This window comes from Giraffa tippelskirchi, chromosome 10 (assembly GCF_054371585.1).
Source record: "Giraffa tippelskirchi isolate mGirTip1 chromosome 10, T2T-mGirTip1v1.2.pri, whole genome shotgun sequence".
NCBI classification, from domain to species: Eukaryota; Metazoa; Chordata; class Mammalia; order Artiodactyla; family Giraffidae; genus Giraffa; species Giraffa tippelskirchi.
This window is the reverse complement of record NC_137284.1, coordinates 109,826,676-109,847,296: the sequence shown is the minus strand read 5'-3', so window position 1 is coordinate 109,847,296 and position 20,621 is coordinate 109,826,676. Positions and strand designations below refer to the sequence as shown.

The following is a 20,621-nucleotide window of genomic DNA, read 5'->3' as shown; positions in this document are numbered from 1 at the left end:
ATCAGGGTTGGTCATAACCTTCCTTCCAAGGAGTAAGGCGTCTTTTAATTTCATGGCTGCAGTCACCATCAGCAGTGATTTTGGAGCCCCAAAAAATAAAGTCTGACACTGTTTGCACTGTTTCCCCATCTATTTCCCATGAAGTGATGGGATGAGATGCCATGATCTTAGTTTTCTGAATGTTGAGCTTTAAGCCAACTTTTTCATTCTCCTCTTTCACTTTCATCAAGAGGCTCTTTAGTTCTTCTTCTAATAGAAAGGAGCATTATCAGTTTATAGGAACATTGGTCTCTCTAGCACTGAATTTAGGAGAAATTTACTACATGAAAATGTAGAGAATGAATCGATAGATTGACAAATATTAACGAAACATTAAAGAACAACAAACAGTGCTGTGTGAAGCAAGACAGCATAGAAGTTTCAAGTATGAGTTTTGCAGGAGACAAACCTGGGATCAAATTAGTAACTAGATCACTGGTCAAGCTACATAAGCACATGAAATTTCTGATTTCCCATCTCTAAAATGGAGGTGATGTTACCCACCTCTTAAGGCTGTCATGAAGATTAAGTGATATAACACAGGCAAAGGGTCTCACATAGTATCTGTCTAGCAATGTACAAAATACTGGTTCCATCTCCCATCCCTGGGCCCCATTCACGATGGTTACACTCAGGTCTCTCTGCGGATGAAAAAATAAAAACGTCAGAGACTTAATGCCCTTGAAGGCATTCTTTTAAAAGTGTAGATATTACAGTGGTCTAAATGAACTGCTAGTCAGATGCAACAACAGAGAACCTGAAGGAATGATGGCTGGTCTGTCCCTTAGAGTGACAATGGTCTCGACCACAATCAGGGACTTGTTGCAGAATTCATTTCCAAATGGTGGGATTGACCATCTTTTTAAATGTCTCACCCAGATAGTGGGCTATCCCACTTTCACACAGAGGGCTGACTATAGGTGTGAAAACAGACAAAGCTAATCCTTTGTCTCCAAGAAAATATACATCATGAACCTGTCAAACATTTAGATAGGAATGAATTGGGATTCTAGAACTCTGTACCATAGATCTCTGGAGCAATAATTTGAACTTGGAATATTTAAGAATAAATGTCATCTACTTTAAAAAAAAACAACAAAAAATAAAATGCTTGATATGGTTGCTAAAACATATTTTAACAGTACTGCCACCAGATGGGAAAATGGATGTATGCATATTAGATAGATGACTAAAAACTTAGCAATCCTTTACCATATGTCTGCTCTGTGCTTGGTTGTTGCATGTACACTATTTTAATTAATTCTAGCAACAGGAAAACATAATACACCAGATTATCATTATTAATTACACCTGTATACATCTAGGTACAACTATAAGCCGTTATCATTGGTTCAGAAAAGAACTGTTACGCTAAATTCAAGAATGCTACATGACATCATGTATATGGTCCATAATACAACTGAAGGATTGAGGCAGAAAATGACTATTAGTAGCAAAATTATGGTAATTTACTCATCATATACACTGCTTTGAGTATAATTAACAATTTGATCAACACACAGCTAGAAGTTCTTTAGTTAAAGGGAGGATTAACTGAAATCCATAGGCAAATTCTGGCCTCTGGCAAGTTTTCTAATACCTGCACATTTTCTCAAATAATAAAAGCAGGTCAACAGCACTAACCCAAAGCAACAGTTTAATTCTAGCAACTCTCTGTCCAAAAGCCAATGCGCCAAGGTTACAGCCACGGTTACTGTGCCACCTCCTAATGGCTGTGGTCAGAAACACCACGAATCATTTGCAAGCCAAATGTCAGGGTTCAGTAACAGAGGAACTGATATACTTGGAGCATTTTCAGAAACTCTTTCCCACCCAGAACCATTCTCACCTCCCTAAAGACACAAATATTCATTCACTCCATATTTATGTTATGATAGCTCACTGTGTGCCAGGGGACAGAGTTACATCAGACACAGGCTTGGCCCTGCTGGAACTTACAGATATTCTCAGACCTAAGCACAAAATTCAGTGGCACAGTCCTAAGGAAGTAAAGGGCTTAGAGTCAAAATGCAGGCATATTAATATGCAAATATGCTCTTCATAAGGGCACAGCACTTGTTCAACGTGCTCAAGTTGCACCTGGGAACAGACTCAATGTAACTGACATACACTCTATTACAACTACATCCTGGGCTTTCCCAATGGCTCAGTGGGTAAAGTATTTGCCTGCAATGCAGAAGACACAGGAGATGTGGGTTCAATCCCTGGGTCAGGAAGATCCCCTGGAGGAGGAAATGGCAACCCACTCCAATATTCTTGCCTGGAGAATCTCACAGACAGAGGAGCCTGGTGGGCTACAGTCCAAAGGGTTGCAACGAGTCGGACACATCTGAGCCACTAAGCACAGCACAACTCCATCCAAATGCCCATCTCAGGGTATGCACACCCAGGTATGTGTGGGTTTGGCCAGGGGGTCTGTGTCAAACACCCTCAGTAGTACACAGTAGAACCTGAAAGAAGCACCAGGAATTCCTGTGGTTTTCCAGCTCTTAGACCCTGCAGCCACTTCACCCTCAGCTCAGGATGAGCCCCAGGTGACAATGACAAATTATTAAACCTACTGATTTCAGGCAATGTCAGGAATGTGGAGGAAAAGGCACTCCCATACTGGATGCAAAAACACCTTAGGGCCCAGGTGACATGACAACATTAAATCATCACAGGATTTTATACTCTTCCATATATAATTTCAAAATGATTGCAGTGAGACACACCTGTCAGTTTAGGTACAGTAACAACACTCACACACAGCCAAGAAAGACATTGATCATAAAACACTTACTGAGCACCAGCTATATGTCAAGTGCAGTGCCAAGCATGGCTGTGGTTGGGGGAGAAAAAAAAGACCCCAGGAGTAGTGAGGAGACTGGGCACAAGGGCCTCTAGTGTCAAAGGTGTAGGTGCAGAGACAATACGTTAGAGGGGAGAGAATGTGAGAATCAGACGGAGAACCCAGCTCTGCCTCTTACTACTGCATGCCTTTGCCAAGGTGCTTCACTCCCATTTCCTCATCTGTAAAAATGGAGATCACCACACCTACTTCAAGGTCATTGTGAGGACTAAATGGTAGCAATTATGGGTGTTACATCAATTCATCAGACTGCCATCATTTGAAACTGGCCTTCACCACTCGTTCAAGGCATGACCTTTCTGTGCCTCAGGCTTCCTCAGCTGTAAAAGGAGGATGATAAGAGTCTCTCATAGGGTGGAGGTGAGGATTCAATGAGTCAATTCTCGTTAAAAAACTTGGTGCCTGGAATGCAGTGAGAGCCTGAAACAATCTGGTTCTTACCACTGCTATACTCCCAGTGCTTTAAGAAGGAGTTGTGAGGGTACAGGGGAAGGTTTTGAAGGAAGAGTAGGATTTCTCCAGGGAAGAGAGCCCAGGTGGGGTGGGAAGAGTGGAAATGCAGAAAAGGGAAAAAAATGGGGGCGGGCAGGAACTGGTCTGGGAGGTCTGGGGCCCAAGATGGCAGCCCTTGTCTGCTCAGTTCCCTGTCATCAGCTGTATTGTCCACTCGGTTCACGAGCCAGTCGTGACCAGTGCCACAGCCTCTCACCAGCTTAGCCACCAGCCAGAGGGCTGGGAATCAGGGCTTTCACTGCAGAGCCAGTGCCCGAGACAAGCCCTGGACAGACACAGCCTGGTGACGCTGTCTCTATACCCAGCCACTACCCACAGAGCCACATTCTAGCCTCCTTAGGTAAGCTGCCCTGGAAGGAGAGTCCTTTCGGGGGTCACTTAGCTTGAGCTCCAGGACTCAGGCTGTTCTTAGGGGTTATGTTTATTTTTTTATATTTTTACATTTACAGAATACTTCACATGACATGATTTCTTTTACCTACTGAGTCCCCAAGAAAGAGTACTAATCACTACCAAAAGTAATGAGGCAGAGCTTGATCTCTCCACCTCCCCCTCTACCCCCGTGTGTGTGTATGCATGTGTGTGTGTGTCCGTGTGTGTGTGTGTGTGTGTGTGTGTGTAGTGAGGCAGACAGAGAGGAAGACAGAAACAGTGGCAGAGACAGAAAGAAAGTGAATGAAGTATAAAAAGAAAATGTAGAATTGTACATAACGCATCGCATCTGTGTGAAAGAATGGATATGACTGTACTGCCAGTATCTGAATAAGAAATCTTGAAGGATACAAAAAAACGTTTACAATGAGTTTTCTTTGGAAAGTAGGACTGAGAAATCTACAGTGAAAAAGAGACTAACTTTTCATTTAATGCACTTTTGTATGTATTAATTTTATACCGTGCATGTGTACTGTTTCAAATTTATAAGTGATTTTAACAAGTAAGCAAGAAACCTCATGTCAGAAGTTGATCCTAATGCCTAAATAAAAGTATATTTTCCTGATACATAGCTAAGTGCTGTCAGTAAATGACAGCTACCCGTTGCACTATTATTATTACATGTATACAACTTTTGCATAATTAATAAAGTATAATTATTTGTATGAAAACTATGTGTCTAGTGATAACTGTGCTCAAGCTCAGTTATGTGCATCACATGTCCCCAGTGAGGCTGTGAGCTCCATGGGGATGGCTCCTGTCTGGATTGGCCTTTACTCACATAGCATATATGGTGTCCCCCATACATGAGATCATCATCACAGACTAGCTGACTGAAGCAACACTCAGGAATAAATACCCTGCCCACAGCCCCTAGGTGAAAGAGAAAAACAAAAAAATATGCATCCTTATGCCCATTTTACAGATGTGGAAACTGAGGTCCAGTGGAGTTATTGTGAATAATCAAAAGTCAAACAGTTGGGTGGTGGTAATTTAGTCACTCAGTTATGTCCAACTCTTTGCGACCACATGGACTATAGCCCACCAGGCTCCTCTGTCCATGGGATTCTCCAGGCAAGAATACTGGAGTGGGTTGCCATTTCCTTCTCCAAAACTGTTGGGGGAAGAGTTCAAACAAAATCCAGATCCCCAAGACTTCCAGGCAGAATTTTCTATCAGCAGTAGTAGGCACATTCAAACAACAGATTAGACTCAGTGCTGGAGACATACTGAGAACCCAGTGAGAACCACAGCTGGGACTACAAGGAAGTGAGCCTTCTAAAAGAAACCAGCAAATGTCATTTCATTGTATACATATATGTAGTAAGATTTTCCTGTGACACAAGCTATATTAGTCAGGATTCATTAGATAAAAAGAACCAACAGGATGTATATATACACACACACACATATAAAAGGAGATTTATCATGAGGAACTGGCTCATGCAATTATGGATGATCCGCTTTTCTCAAGCTAGCAACCCTGGAAGGCCAGTGGTATAATCAAAGTGTGAAGGCCTGAGAACCAGGGAAGCTGATGGTGTAAACTTCAGTCCAAGGAAGGAGAAGATAAGGCCCAGATGTTCCAGCTCAAGGAGTGGTCAAGAAAAAAAAGGCAAAATTTCTTCACTCTCCACCCTTGGCTCTATTCAGGTCCTTACTGGATCGGACGATGCCCACACACACTGGGGACAGCAAGCTATTACTTCGAGTTTACTCGAAGGCTCACCTCATTTAGAAGCATCCTCATAGAAACACTAAGAAACAATGTTTAATGAGGCTACTGGGTGTGTCATACCCTGTCAAGTTGACATATAAAATGAACCATGACAGTAGTAAAGTCATCTTAGAGGCACACACAGGATAGATTCCAAATAGAAAGAAAGTAACCGGTATAGGAAGGAAACATCCCGTTAGGGTCTACAGAGAGCATTTTCAAAAGAGCCCTGCCAACTAGCATGGAAGCATGGGGTCCAGCCCCTTTCAGTGCTGTGAGGCCTCAGGTAACAAGAGTTACCTAGATGTAGACAGACTCCGCCACACGAACCTGAACAAGTTACCAATCCTTCATGAACCTCAGTTTCCTCTTTTGCAAAATGAGGAAGATCCAGATACCTACTGCATAGAATCTACTACAAGGATTAAATGAGATAATAGGTATAAAGCAATCAGAACAGTGCCTGTCATAAAAAGCAGTCAACAAATGTTCAGTTCAGTCGCTCAGTCATGTCCGACTCTTTGTTACCTCAGGAACTGCAGCATGCCAGGACTCCCTGTCCATCACCAACTCCCGGAGTCCCCTCAAACCTATGTCCATTGAGACCCAAAGAGAACCCCATGAACAGTATGAAAAGGCAAAAAGATAGGACACTGAAAGGTGAACTCCCCAGGTCGGTAGGTGCCCAATATGCTACTGGGGATCAGTGGAGAAATAACTCCAGAAAGAATGAAGGGATGGACCCAAAGCAAAAACAACACTCAGTTGTGGATGTGACTGGTGATAGAAGTAAGGTGCGATGCTGTAAAGAGCAATAATGCATAGGAACCTGGAATGTTAGATCCATGAATCAAGGCAAATTGGAAGTGGTCAAACAGGAGATGGCAAGAGTGAACATTGACATTTTAGGAATCAGCGAACTAAGATGGACTGGAATGGGTGAATTTAACTCAGATGATCATTATATCTACTACTGTGGGCAGGAATCCCTTAGAAGAAATGGAGTAGCCATCATAGTCAACAAAAGTGTCCGAAATGCAGTACTTGGATGCAATCTCAAAGACGACAAAATGATCTCTGTTCGTTTCCAAGGCAAACCATTCAATATCACGGTAATCCAAGTCTATGCCCCAACCAGTAATGCTGAAGAAGCTGAGGTTGAACGGTTCTATGAAGACCTACAAGACCTTTTAGAACTAACACCCAAAAAAGACGTCCTTTTCATTATAGGGGACTGGAATGCAAAAGTAGGAAGTCAAGAAACACCTGGAGTAATGGGCAAATTTGGCCTTGGAGTACAGAATGAAGCAGGGCAAAGGATAATAGAGTTCTGCCAAGAGAACGCACTGGCCATAGCAAACACCCTCTTCCAACAACAAATGTTAGTTGTGTACTTATTGCTTCCATTATTATTAGAGATAAAAAGCAACAGACAGAGTATAAACACCACACATACATATACACACATACACCACTCCAAGAAGAATTCCTCGCCACCTGCTATGGTATTTTGCACAGACTTCTATCATACTACTTATCATATATTCTAAAACTAATTGTGTGCAGATCTGTTTCTTTTTTTGCTTTTTTTTTTTTTTGCTTTGAGAAAACCTTTATTGTACATCGCTGAATTAATTTCTGTTTGAATAAACAGTACACAAAACAAAGATTTCTGTTCTGAAAATCCCTGAAGCTTCTAATCAGCAGTCTGCAAGGAGTGGAGACTTTGGTTTTGTGTCTTTTTAAGGCATACATTTCCCATTTATTTTTAAATTTTGAACATAATTGTTTTCCAAAATATTTTTGATGTCAATTATAGAACTTCTCCCCATGAAACCATGGTTCCTGACCCTGAAATGCTGCCCTTTTCTGTGAGACTGAATGCGCCCCCAAGGGACCTGGCACACCATGCACTTTTCACAGGGCTGTGCAAGTACTAATAAATCAATCCTTGTGGGATCAAATATGCATTGGGTATGTACTTTAACTTTCATAGATATACAGAATACTCTTTCAACTTTGTCCTTTAATACTAAAGGAAAGGAGAACACCTATACGTGAGTACTAAAAAATCTGATCTTCTCCAGAAATCAAAACAGTATCAAATAACAGTTGTCCTTCAGAACCAAATATGTGGCTGTTAGCTGGTGATTTTTTTTTCTTTCTCATGCTTTCTTGTGAAAGTGAAAGTCACTCAGTCATGTGCAACTTGCGACCCATGGACTGTAGCCCTCCAGGCTCCTCTGTCCATGGAATTTTCCAGGCAAGAATACTGGAGTGGGTTGCCATTTCCTACTCTGTTTCTCCTTTCAAGACTGTTTTTCTGAAACCAAAACAGGCTTGTGCTGTGCTGTGCTTAGTCACTCAGTTGTGTCCTACTCTTTGCGACCCTATGGACTGTAGCCTGCCAGGTTCTTCTGTCCATGGTGATTCTCCGGGCAAGAATACTGGAGTGGGTTGCCATGCCCTCCTCTAGGGGATCTTCCCAACCCAGGGATCAAACCCATGTATCCCATATTGCAAGCGGATTCTTTACCATTTGAGCCACCAGGGAAGCCCAAAACAGGTTTATCTAATTCAAATTTATATCCTCAATGCTTAGTACTTGGAAATTGCTCATACATGTTTGTTTCAAATGTCAAAATGGAATGAAAAATTTTAATCATTTAGACTCACATAGTGATGACTGCAAGCAATATTCTGAATGTTGAAATTCAGTTTCTTTTCATTTTGCTGATATCTTTTTAGCTAGTTCACCATAAAAGCAATATCTATAAATAAAGCTAACTTGTACTCTGAGGTCCACTAATGTGCTAGACTATCAGCCCTGTAGCTTTTCTTGATGTTCAATCAACTTAATTTCTGCAAAGTTTAAGCCAACACATTTGACCAAATGAATCTAATTTGTCAAGGAGCCCAGCCTGCCACAGACAGACAGAGACATCTAATCTCCAGGTTCTCTCTGGAATGGGGAAGGGCAGACCCCTCTTTAGGGATTCCCAGGTGACACAGTGGTAAACAATCCACCTGCAATGCAGGAGATGCAGGAGACATGGGTTCGATCCCTGGGTCAGGAAGATCCCCTGGAGAAGGAAATGGCAACCTACCCCAGTATTCTTGCCTGGGAAATGCCATGGACAAAGGAGCCTGGCAAGCTACACTCCATGGAGTCACAAAAGAGTCAGACACAACTTAGCAACTAAATAACAACAAGAACAAAGCTTGCTTTAACAAGCACAGTCACCGGAATCAGTTCTCTTTCTCAGGCCTTGGTGGGAGGACGGAAGTGATAGGAGGAATTAACAATGGAAACTCTAACTCCCTTCCAGGCACAAAGGTAAAAGTCTGTGAACAGGGTAACTGCTTAGATATCCCTTCCAAGTAGACTATGAGACTGTGAACTCCAAGAGTGCATTAATAACAAACCTTATTCCATTTCTACATAGTGCAATCACGCTTGTCCTCAGATGTAACTGTGTGATTCAAGATAAAACACTCTTTCTAGGACAATGCTTACTGTCTTGAAGTGTAAGCTCTATCTATCATGGAGGCCAGACTCATTCCTTGCCTAAAGCCAGTAATAAAGTACACACTTTGGGAGTTAATTAACTTCATTATATTGCGTTGCCCATCCACTATAACAACATAACTATGACTGGATTCAGCTACTGTAGTTACTCTAACCAACTTCATTTACAGAGGACACTTAATGCCTAGTGAGGAGTAAAAGAATGGTTGTAGGAGCCATCCATTCATGCCCTAGTGTTTGTTGAGTGCCTGCTATGTGGTATACACAGATCTAGGTGCTGTGGCTACTGAAGAAGACAAAATAGAAAATAATTTTTCTCTTATGGAGTTTACCATTAGTGAGGAAAAAAACAGATAAAATAAAAGCTAATTTCAGATAATGATTTGTTAAGAATCAGGAAGGTTTTTCTGATGCAGTTAAAATTATGGATGACAAGAAAGCAGCATCCATGCAAAGAATTCCCTTTGCACTGAATTTAACATGACTTCTATCCATATTTCCATGGAGCTTTGTGGAAGAAGCATGCTGCTCAGTTTGCCAGAAAGTCACAGCTAAGACAGATTGTGAAAACTTGAACTCAATTCCATGCACCAAAATCTCTAGATCCATAAAGAGATCATGTCAGACTCTTACGTGTAGTTTAGATATTTGGAGAAAGCCCCTGTTGTTTAAATGACTCCCAAGACACATAAAAACAGACAGGAATCATGTAACAAAATAAACCGTTTTGAATTGTTAAGAATAATATTCTTACCTTGTTAAGAATAATGTCCCTTCCCTAAACTTTACCTGAGCAGGAATGGGTTACAAAATCCTGAAGAAAACAGCCAATGGGTCCACAGATGGAGTGAACACTGGCTGTATACTGTCCACCTGGCATCCCCTCCCTCTGTCTTCTGACAGTAGCTCACTCTTTCATCTCCCTTCTCAGACCACCTGCTGTCAGAGGACCCCCCCACTCCCAGTTCCAGGTGGGAAGGCCTCACCCAGACCCACCAGTGGGCACACTGAAGCTGGTCCACTGGAGCTCCAGTTCCACTGGAGCTGGCAAGGAATGGGCATGTAACCCAAGCTTTTCTAGTCCATGTAGGTCCTGGGATTTGTATAAGAGTTCCTACATTTTTTTTCCTGCTGGAAAGAACTTGGGAGGTAAATGAGGCTTTGTTGCAACAGGTATGCCTGGCAAAGAATAGAGATTCTGAGGAGCAGGATGTGGGGAGATGGAGTGAGACAGTGGGCCTAGTTGTCTTTATCATCTGAGTACCTGGATCAAGCCACACCTGAAACCAGTCTGTTCACAGATTCTCAAAATCATTGGTTAACAAACTTTTTTTTCTTATTTCAATTTAAGGTGGATTTTTTTTAAATCAGATACCACTGGATGAGTCTGAAAACATACAACAGGTAAACTCTCCTTAATACCAAATTACTGAGAACTGAACACACTTCTAAATAAATCCAAAGAGCCACTTGTTATAAGAGGAAACTTAAGTCTCTTCTGACTTCCATTAAACAAGAGTTCTTTGAATGTGGTCATTTTAAATAGATCTTGCACAAATTTGGTTGGTATCTGCAGACACGCTGTGATAGTCAAGCCAGACCTAAATCAGATTTTTCCAGTGCAACAATAGGAGACAACTTAAAGTATTCATGAAAAAAAAATTCTTTCAAAAGTCACTTCTTTAAAATGTCAATGCTGCCTTTCTTTGGTGGCATTTTCTTTTTGCAGATAATAATAGGTCAATTGGTGGCTTCCCAAGTGGTTCAGTGGTAAAAAATCTACCTGTCAATATAGGAGACCCAAGGGAGGTGGGTTTGATCCTTAGGTTGGGAAGATCCCCTGGAGAAGGAAATGGCAACCCACCCCAGTATTCTTGCCTGGGAAATCCTATGGGCAGAAGAGCCTATTGGGTTACAGTCCAGGGGCTTGCAAAGAGTTGGATACAACTGAGCACACACACACATACACACATACAAAATAGGATTATCACTTTCTTGGTTCCACTCATTCTGACTGAAACCAATCTAGTAGGAAAAGCTATGGAGTTTCACTTATATAATCCACACACAAAAAATTCACCTAAAAAAGGAATCTTTAAATTTTTATAGTTAATTCATTTCTACTTCTTATCTGAAATGACTCTCCTCTTGTTCTCATGGTTTGTTACATTGGTGAAGCGGTTTCACTTTACAGAAATGATGCTCTCAGAAGAATTAACATTTTCTGCATGGGCTGATCAATTTAGAAAAATTGCTTTCTTTACCTTAAAATACAAAATCCTCTCCCACACTATGTAAGTCAAAGGGGTGAAGGACATGAGTAAAAGAAAAGAAATATGTCTACAGTATGTGCTTAGTTGCTCAGTCATGTCTGACTCTTTGTGACCCCATGGACTGTAGCCTGCCAGGCTCTTCTGTCCACGGGAACTCTCCAGGCACGAATACTAGAGTGGGTTGCCATGCCCTCCTCCAGGGATCGAACCCAGGTCTCCTGCATTGCAGGCGGATTCTTTAGTATCTGAGCCACCAGGGAAGCCTGTGTCTACAGTAATGGATGCTTATAGTGGGAATGAACCATGACCTGGTCCCAGTTCCTTCAGATACCACCAGTAGATGGGTGTCCTGGATCAGAAACCCTGTGCTCTACCACCAGGCCCATCACTTACAAACTGTGCTGACAGTCCTGGAGTTTGGGACCATTTTCCAGGGAGAATAAGTGCTCGATGTTGGAATATTTCCTTCTACCCAGAGGCACAGCAGGAAACAAAAACATGATGAAATTTCATATGTGAGTAAACGGGGTATGGGAGAGATACATGATTGACATTGGCAATGATGTGCACTTAGGATCAATAGACATGAGAAAGAAGATAATGCTGTGGACCCTAGAGCCCCAACTATAATCAGAAAAAAGGGGGACTTCTCTGGTGATCCAATGGTTAAGACTCCGCACTCCCAATGCAGGGTCCAGGTTCCATCCCTGGTCAGGAACTAGATCCCACACGCTACAACTAAAGATCCTGCATGCTGCAAGGAAGACTGTAGATCCCACGTGCTGCAACTAAGAACCGGCACTGCCAAATAAATAAATATATTTTTAAAAACCAAGCAAAAGAGTGGCATAGATGTTCTACCAAAGAAGACAGTCAGGTGGCAAATGAGCATAAGGAAAAAGATTTCAAATCATAAGAAAAAGGTTTCACATCATAAGATATTAATAGAAAAACAAATTAAAACCACAATGAGAGATACCACTGCTCATCCATTAGGACACTAAAATATAAAAGTCTGACAACACCAAATGGCTCAAGGATATGGAGCAAGTGGAACTCTCATACTCTGCAGGCAGGAACGTAAACTGGCACAGATTTGGAAAACAGTTTGGCCATTTCTTAAAACTTTAAACTTGTGACAACTATATGATCTAGTCATTCTACTTTTATGTTTTTACTCTAGACAAGTAGGGAACCTACGTCCATATAAAAATTTGCCTATATATATTCTTAACGACTTTATTTGTAACAGCCCCAAGCTTCAAATAACTCAAATGCCCATCAACTATGAATGAATAAACTGTGGCACAAAACCCATATAACGGAATAATATTCCACAACATAAGGACTGAACCTCTAATACATGCAATGACATGGATGACTCTCAAAACAGTTACACTATGAGAAAGAAGCCAGTTTTTAAAAGTACACACTGTGAAGATCCATATATGCAAAAGTCTAGAAAATGCAAAATAATCTACAGAGCTAGAAAGTAGATAACTGGCTGCACAGGAAGGGGCTTATGGGTAGAGAAGGGCAGGGTGGAGCTGGAAAGAGTCATTAAAAAGGGTTGTGAAGGACTACCCTGGTGGCCAAATAGTTAAGAATCTGCCTGCCATTGCAGGGGGCACGGGTTCCATCCCTGGTCTGAAAAGAACCAACATGTCACAGGGCAATTAAGCCCATGTGTTGCACCTACTAAGCCTACATAACCCAACAAAGATCCTGTGTGCCTCAGCTAAGACCTGATGCTACCAGAAATCAAACTTTTTTTAAAAGGAGGCATCATGAGCCAAGTTTTGGAGGTGATGGGCACATTCTTTCTTGAATGTGGTAATGGTTTCACCGGTGTTTGCATATGTCAAAATTTATTTGTGTGCACATGTATTGCATTACATGTTAATCACACTCAATAAAGCTGATTTTTAAATATGCATTTCACATTCAGGTGGCCTCCTGTTTAAAGTTCTGGCTCTATCTCTTTTTAGCTTTGCTACCTCAGACAAGTTATCTCTGAGCCTCACACTGTCCAACTATAAAAATGGCAATTTGTAACACTTATTTTGCACAGGTATTGCAGATGTCAGCTGATAACCCAGTGAAACATAGGAAATACTCAATAAATTGCAGCTAATATTAATAATAACAATAGTAGCATAACCCATTCTTACTTTTTAACTTGCTGTAGGAAGTCAAGAAACACCTGGAGTAACAGGCAAATTTAGCCTTGGAGTACAGAATGAAGCAGGGCAAAGGTTAATAGAGTTTTGCCAAGAAAACGCACTGGTCATAGCAAACACCCTCTTCCAAAAACACAAGAGAAGACTCTATACATGGACAGCACCAGATGGTCAACACCAAAGTCAGACTGATTATATTCTTTGCAGCCAAAGATGGAGAAGCTCTATAGAGTCAGCAAAAACAAAACGAAGCTGACTGTGGCTCAGATCATGAGCTCCTTATTGCCAAATTCAGACTGATATTGAAGAAAGTAGGGAAAAACACTAGACCATTCAGGTATGACCTAAATCAAATCCCTTATGATTATAAAGTAAAAGTGAAAAATAGATTTAAGGGACTAGATCTGGTAAGACAGAGTGTCTGATGAACTATGGACGGAGGTTCGTAACATTGTACAGGAGACAGGGATCAAGACAATCCCCATGGAAAAGAAATGCAAAAAAGCAAAATGGCTGTCTGAGGAGGCCTTACAAATAGCTGTGAAAAGAAGAGAAGCAAAAAGGAAAGGAGAAAAGGAAAGATATAACCATTTGAATGCAGAGTTCCAAAGAACAGCAAGGAGAGATAAGAAAGCCTTCCTCAGGGATCAATGCAAAGAAATAGAGGAAAACAATAGAATGGGAAAGACTAGAGATCTCTTCAAGAAAATTAGAGATACCAATGGAACATTTCATGCAAAGATGGGCTCAATAAAGGACAGAAATGGTAGGCACCTAACAGAAGCAGAAGATATTAAGAAGAGGTGGCAAGAATACACAGAAGAACTGTACAAAAAAGATCTTCACGACTCAGATAATCACGATGGTGTGATCACTCACCTAGAGCCAGACATCCTGGAATGTGAAGTCAAGTGGGCCTTAGAAAGTATCACTACGAACAAAGCTAGTGGAGGTGATGGAATTCCAGTTGAGCTATTTCAAATCCTGAAAGATGATGCTGTGAACGTGCTGCACTCAATATGTCAGCAAATTTGGAAAACAGCAGTGGCCACAGGATTGGAAAAGATCAGTTTTCATTCCAATCCCAAAGAAAGGCAATGCCAAAGAATGCTCAAACTACTGCACAATTGCACTCATCTCACACGCTAGTAAAGTAATGCTCAAAATTCTCCAAGCCAGGCTTCAGCAATACATGAACCGTGAACTTCCAGATGTTCAAGCTGGTTTTAGAAAAGGCAGAGGAACCAGAGATCAAATTGCCAACATCTGAGGGATTATCAAAAAAGCAAGAGACTTCCAGAAAAACATCTATTTCTGCTTTATTACTATGCCAAAGCCTTTGACTGTGTGGATCACAATGAACTCTAGAAAATTCTGAAAGACATGGAAATACCAGACCACCTGACCTGCCTCTTGAGAAACCTGTATGCAGGTCAGGAAGCAACAGTTAGAACTGGACATGGAACAACAGACTGGTTCCAAACAGGAAAAGGAGTACGTCAAGGCTGTATATTGTCACCCTGCTTATTTAACTTATATGTAGAGTACATCATGAGACATGCTGGGCTGGAAGAAGCTCAAGCTGGAATCAAGATTGCTGAGAGAAATATCAATAACCTCAGATAAGCAGATGACACCACACTTATGGCAGAAAGTGAAGAAAACTAAAAAGACTCTTGATGAAAGTGAGAGAGGAAAATGAAAAAGTTGGCTTAAAGCTCAACATTCAGAAAACTAAGATCATGGCATCTGGTCCCATCACTTCATGGCAAACATATGCAGAAACAGTTGAAGCAGTGACAGACTTTACTTTTCTGGGCTCCAAAATCACTGCAGAAGGTGATTGCAGCCATGAAATTAAAAGACGCTTACTCCTTGGAAGAAAAGTTATGACCAACCTAGATAACATATTTAAAAGCAGAGACATTTTTTGTCAACAAAGGTCCATCTAGTCAAGGCTATGGTTTTTCCAGTAGTCACATATAGATGTGAGAGTTGGACTGTGAAGAAAGCTGAGAGCCGAAGAATTGATACTTTTGAACTGTGGTGTTGGGAAAGACTCTTGAGAGTCCCTTGGACTGCAAGGAGATCCAACCAGTCCATCCTAAAGGAGATCAGTCCTGGGTGTTCATTGGAAGGACTGATGTTGAAGCTGAAACTCCAATACTTTGGCCCCCTCATGCTTAGAGTTGACTCATTGGAAAAGACCCTGATGCTGTGAAGGATTGGGGGCAGGAGGAGAAGGGGATGACAGAGGATGAGATGGCTGGATGGCATCGCTGACTCGATGGACATGAGTTTTGGTAAACTACGGGAGTTGGTGATGGACAGGGAGACCTGGCGTACTGCGGTTTATGGGGTCGCTAAGAGTCGGACACGACTGAGCGACTGAACTGAACTGAAAAGCTAACTTGAAAAACAAGACATATACCTCACAATTTTTAGAACCTAGAAAGCTGAGTCTTTACTTTCTTATTCAGTGTTTCAGATAGTGCTAATGTGAGTTTTGCTAAATCGAAAGGTACACTGACAGAAAGTCAATTTTCAAATATGAGTTGTGACCCATCCTGCCTGGTATAAATGGTTATACAGTGTCAGCAAGATTACACTTTATCATGCGTATGTAATCCTACTTCAACTGCAGATGGCAAAACCACATTTCAAGTTTTAAACACACACATGAATACACACACACGTACACACACATATTTCAAAATGTTCAACCTATAGGTCTTTTTACACATGTGCAGTTAGACCGTCAAGAAAGAGAGCATGCATGATTGCTGTCTTCTCCCATGGACCAGGGAATAGGATTGTGGGATGGTGTGAAGGGAAGAAATGGGTCCAGATAACATCTTCATAATATGTGAGTGGAAGACCAAGCCTAGAAAGATGTCTCTAAGCACTGCAATAATTTAGTAAAAAGGCAAGCTACACAAGCAGTTTGCTGACATTTTGTAAAATAAAATAAGAAAAATTTACATGCAAAAGACATTAAATGTCAAGCCACTAAGAAGATAGTTTGAAAGCATTTAAAACCTACACAGTCAACAAAACAAAACAAAAAAACCGCTGGTGTAATCTGACTGAAAAGATCACATCTTGCACAGCAATGGATTGTGAAAAAGCAATGACATTTTAATGCCTACAGATATGGTTTGTTTAGAAGCAAACACCTTCAAGAACTTTTATTTAAGAAACTTAAAGTTGAATCTTTAAGAAACGCATTAATGTCTTTTTTTAACTCTAAGATTATAAAGTATTCATTTTGACCTAGCTGTATTTTCCAAGTTCATAGAAAAATATGGGGTCTATAGTCCTACAAAGAAACCTCAATTCTATTTGAAAACCTGGCTTTCTAGGTGTGTATATTTATAACTTTCAGAGGCAAAACAGATATTACTGAACAGATGACCAAACACTGAGGAATTAAATGCTTAGTGGATAATATAAATGGTGGTCCTTTTATACCTGTAACATATAATATTGTACATCAACTAAATATGTCAATTAAAAAACTGAAAAAAAAGTTTATAAATGGTAGCCATTCAGTTTGTAGGCTTTTGCAGATATAATAACACCTGTAATAAAAAAGACCAATAAGCACACACACACAAAAATCCTCAATATTATTATCCATTGAGGAAATGTAAATCAAAACCACAATGAGATAACACTTCACCTCCACTAGGATGACAATAATCCAAAAAAAATAACAACAAGTGTTGTTGAGGATGTGGAAAAATTGAAACCTACATTTCTTGTTGATGGGAATATAATATTTTACAGCTGCTTTGGAAAGCTATTTGGCAATTCCTCAAAATGTTAAACATAGAGGTACCATGCGCTTGTGTAAGTCACTTCAGTTGTGTCCATCTCTATGCAAACCTATGGACTGCAGCCTACTAGGCTCCTCCATCCGCGAGATTCTCCAGGGAAGAATACTGGAGGGGCTTCCTCCAGAGGATCTTCCCAACCCAGGAATCGAACTCGCGTCTCTTACATCTACCTGCACTGGCAGGTGGGTTCTTTTACCACTAGCACCACCTCCACCTCAGAAGCCCAGAGGTACCACATGACCCAGCAAATCCACATGTAGGTATATATTCAGCAGCAATGAAAACATAAGAACAGTCCACACAAAAACTTACATAGCAATGTTCACAGTAGCATTATTCACAATAGCCAATATGTGGAAACAACCCAAATGTCTATTAACTGATGAGTGGATAAAGTCTGATATATCCATTAGATGGAATATTATTGGACAATAACAAGGAATAAAATACTGATACATGCTACAACAGGGATGAATCTTGAAAATATTATGCTAACTCAAAGAAGCCAAACATAAAAGACCACAGTGGTGAGCTTGGTCAGCCTGAGCACTGAAGGCCTGACCACTGAAGGATTTGCTTTTCCTTTTTCAGCCCCCAGACATCCAGCCCTTCATGCCCCTTCAGTGAGCATCCATCCCAAGAATACTAAGGGAGGCTATGTGCCAAGCACTGTCCTGGGTGTGGGGGTATAAAGAAGCCAAGAGATCCACTGCCCCCTAAAAAGCCTAGTTGGGCAGGGAGATGAAAAAAATGTAAGTGACATCAGGTCAAGAAATTTGGAGATCCTTTAAAATCAAGACCGAAAAAAAAATACACACAGATTTTTAGTTTTACAGAGTAAAAACATGTAGAGTAAAATCGCAGTTATATTTTCTGAAAAGCACACCACAGCCCCAACTCTAGGCAGTTTGTACAAGGATAAACTGTATTCCAACAAGGCCCAAAAGAGTTCAGCCTGTGTCAGACAAATTTTACACAAATCTAAAATTTTACTTTGGGGAGCAAAGCAAAATCTTCCTGACAAAGTACATATCCTACAGTGTTTGTTTTCATCGAGACTGCGAAGAACATACAATTCAAAGCCATGTTTTGCATTGCAGTAATTTCTATACCCTCCATCTGGTAAAACTCTTATGACCAGCATCAGGTGGGGCAGCTATATTTTTCTGCTGCCAAATGCTTTGCTCCAGACAGAAACCAATTACCCACAGAAGAAAAACTCCACAGAACTAACCACAGAGGAGGACACAGAAGTGAACTTTAGAATGAGTCCTAATCCAACCCTCTATATTCTTTCCTAACTTGTACTGTGATCCAGTTATGCTGGTAGCATCACTGTCCATCTGATCCCACATGAAGCCAGTCATTAAAGGCTGCCCTATATCTGCCCATCTCCTTAAGATTTGCATATTCATCCTCTCAACAGGCCTTCCTCAAGGAACATTCCGAAAGGAACATTTCCCTGAGACTTTGCTGTTTGGACGTGGACCTATTCAAACTCTACAATTCTCTTCTTGAAACCGAACTTCTGACTGCTTTGCAGATGTCTCCTTACAAACCCCTACTTTGCTGACTTCTTAAACAAATTATGCTCAGTGAAAGTTCTTAGTTTGGGGCATGTTTTTTCCATAGTAACTTTTTCAGAGAAGAGTTAGAGGACAGCATGAGGAAAACACATCTACCTGCTATAAACTCCTGTTTACCATTTATCAAGCACCTCAGTCATGGGACAAGATATACAACAGGCAGATACCATACAGGTAAATGATAAGCAATACAATAGAATACTTATTCTCTACATCCCCCATATCTTTTTTACATTTTCAGAGCTTCCAAAATACTTGGCTGAAGCACTTTGTATACCAGTAAAACTTATTTTAACACAGAATTTGAATTTCAGTCATGTCTTATTTGATATTTTCAGTTTACATCATCAACTGACACTTGGTTGATGTCTGTCAACAATACTTAATAGTTTTTCTTAAATTCACAGAATCCTGAATCTAGGAGTGAAACTGGTCCTATTTAAGGAAGGCTACATTTATACATCCTTCTCTCAGAAAAAGAAAACACAGTTTACTGTTGTTTAAATTTCTGAAGAAGAATATTTCATACTCTCTCTTTCAATATGTCCCTGATCTCTCAATATAGCAAGCAGATTTTTTTTTCCCTAATGTGTAACTTAAGTATATAATCAAGTTAACCCAGGGACCTAGTATTTGTTTTTATTCACTCTACCCAAAGGCCCTATTATAGTCTCTGGCACACAGCAGGTGGTAAGCAAATATTTAACGAATACCCACAAGAAGGGCTTCCCTGGTGGCTCAGATGGTAAAGAATCTGCCTGCAATGCAGGAGACCTGGGTCCGATCCCTGGGTCGGGAAGATCCCCTGGAGAAGGGAATGGTTATCCATTCCAGTATTCTTGCCTGGTGAATCCCATGAACAGAGAAGCCTGGGGGCTATAGTCCATGGAGTTTCGAAGAGTTAGACACAACTGAGTGAATACACATGGATGCACCCATGAAAGAGAAAAAAATAAACAGAAGACAGAAAAGAAAAGGTAGAAGAAAAAACAAGAAGAAAGGAAAAGAAGAAAACAAATAAATACTAAAAAGTATCAAACATTGATTCAGCATTTAAGCAATTAACAGTAGGGTAGCAAAGATGTAAAATATACATAAATAACCATAATACAAAGCAGAAAAATCTTAAAAGGTCACAAATAAAATATTGGGGAAAACCAGAAGAAAGTTATATAATTCTAGATAAGAGAAATCAGGAGCAAGTCAATGGAGAAAATAATTGAGGGGCCTCGAAGAACAGGCTGAATTCAGACAAGTCATCATAAGGGGAAAAGAAAATCCAAGCAGAAGTCATGAACGTGAGAAATCATGGAGTGAAGAGAAATAAAGGGTTTTAAGAAAGTATGGAACATAGAAAAGAGTGCCTTTAGTTTCCAGGCTTATAATTACATAGCAGAAATATTACTAATGAGTAGGAGATCACTTGAATGAGTAAGCAAATGAATGAATGAACAAATGAATAAACAAATTAATTAAGTTAGGCCTGGCACTTTAAAATTGAGTAGGAAATGGCAACCCACTCCACTATTCTTGCCTGAAAAATTCCATGGACAGAGGAGCCTGATGGCCTACCATCCATGGGGTCACAAAGAGTCAGACACAAATGTGTGACTGAGCATGACAGCACTTTAAAGGTAAAAG

At 40.6% G+C, this 20,621-nt stretch overlaps 1 protein-coding gene across 9 annotated transcripts in view; it reads right to left on the bottom strand.

Moving 5' to 3' along the window:
- PDE1C (phosphodiesterase 1C) overlaps nucleotides 1-20,621 on the bottom strand; it is a 594,246-nt gene that overhangs the window by 247,012 nt on the left and 326,613 nt on the right. The gene's annotated exons all lie outside the window — the stretch shown is intronic.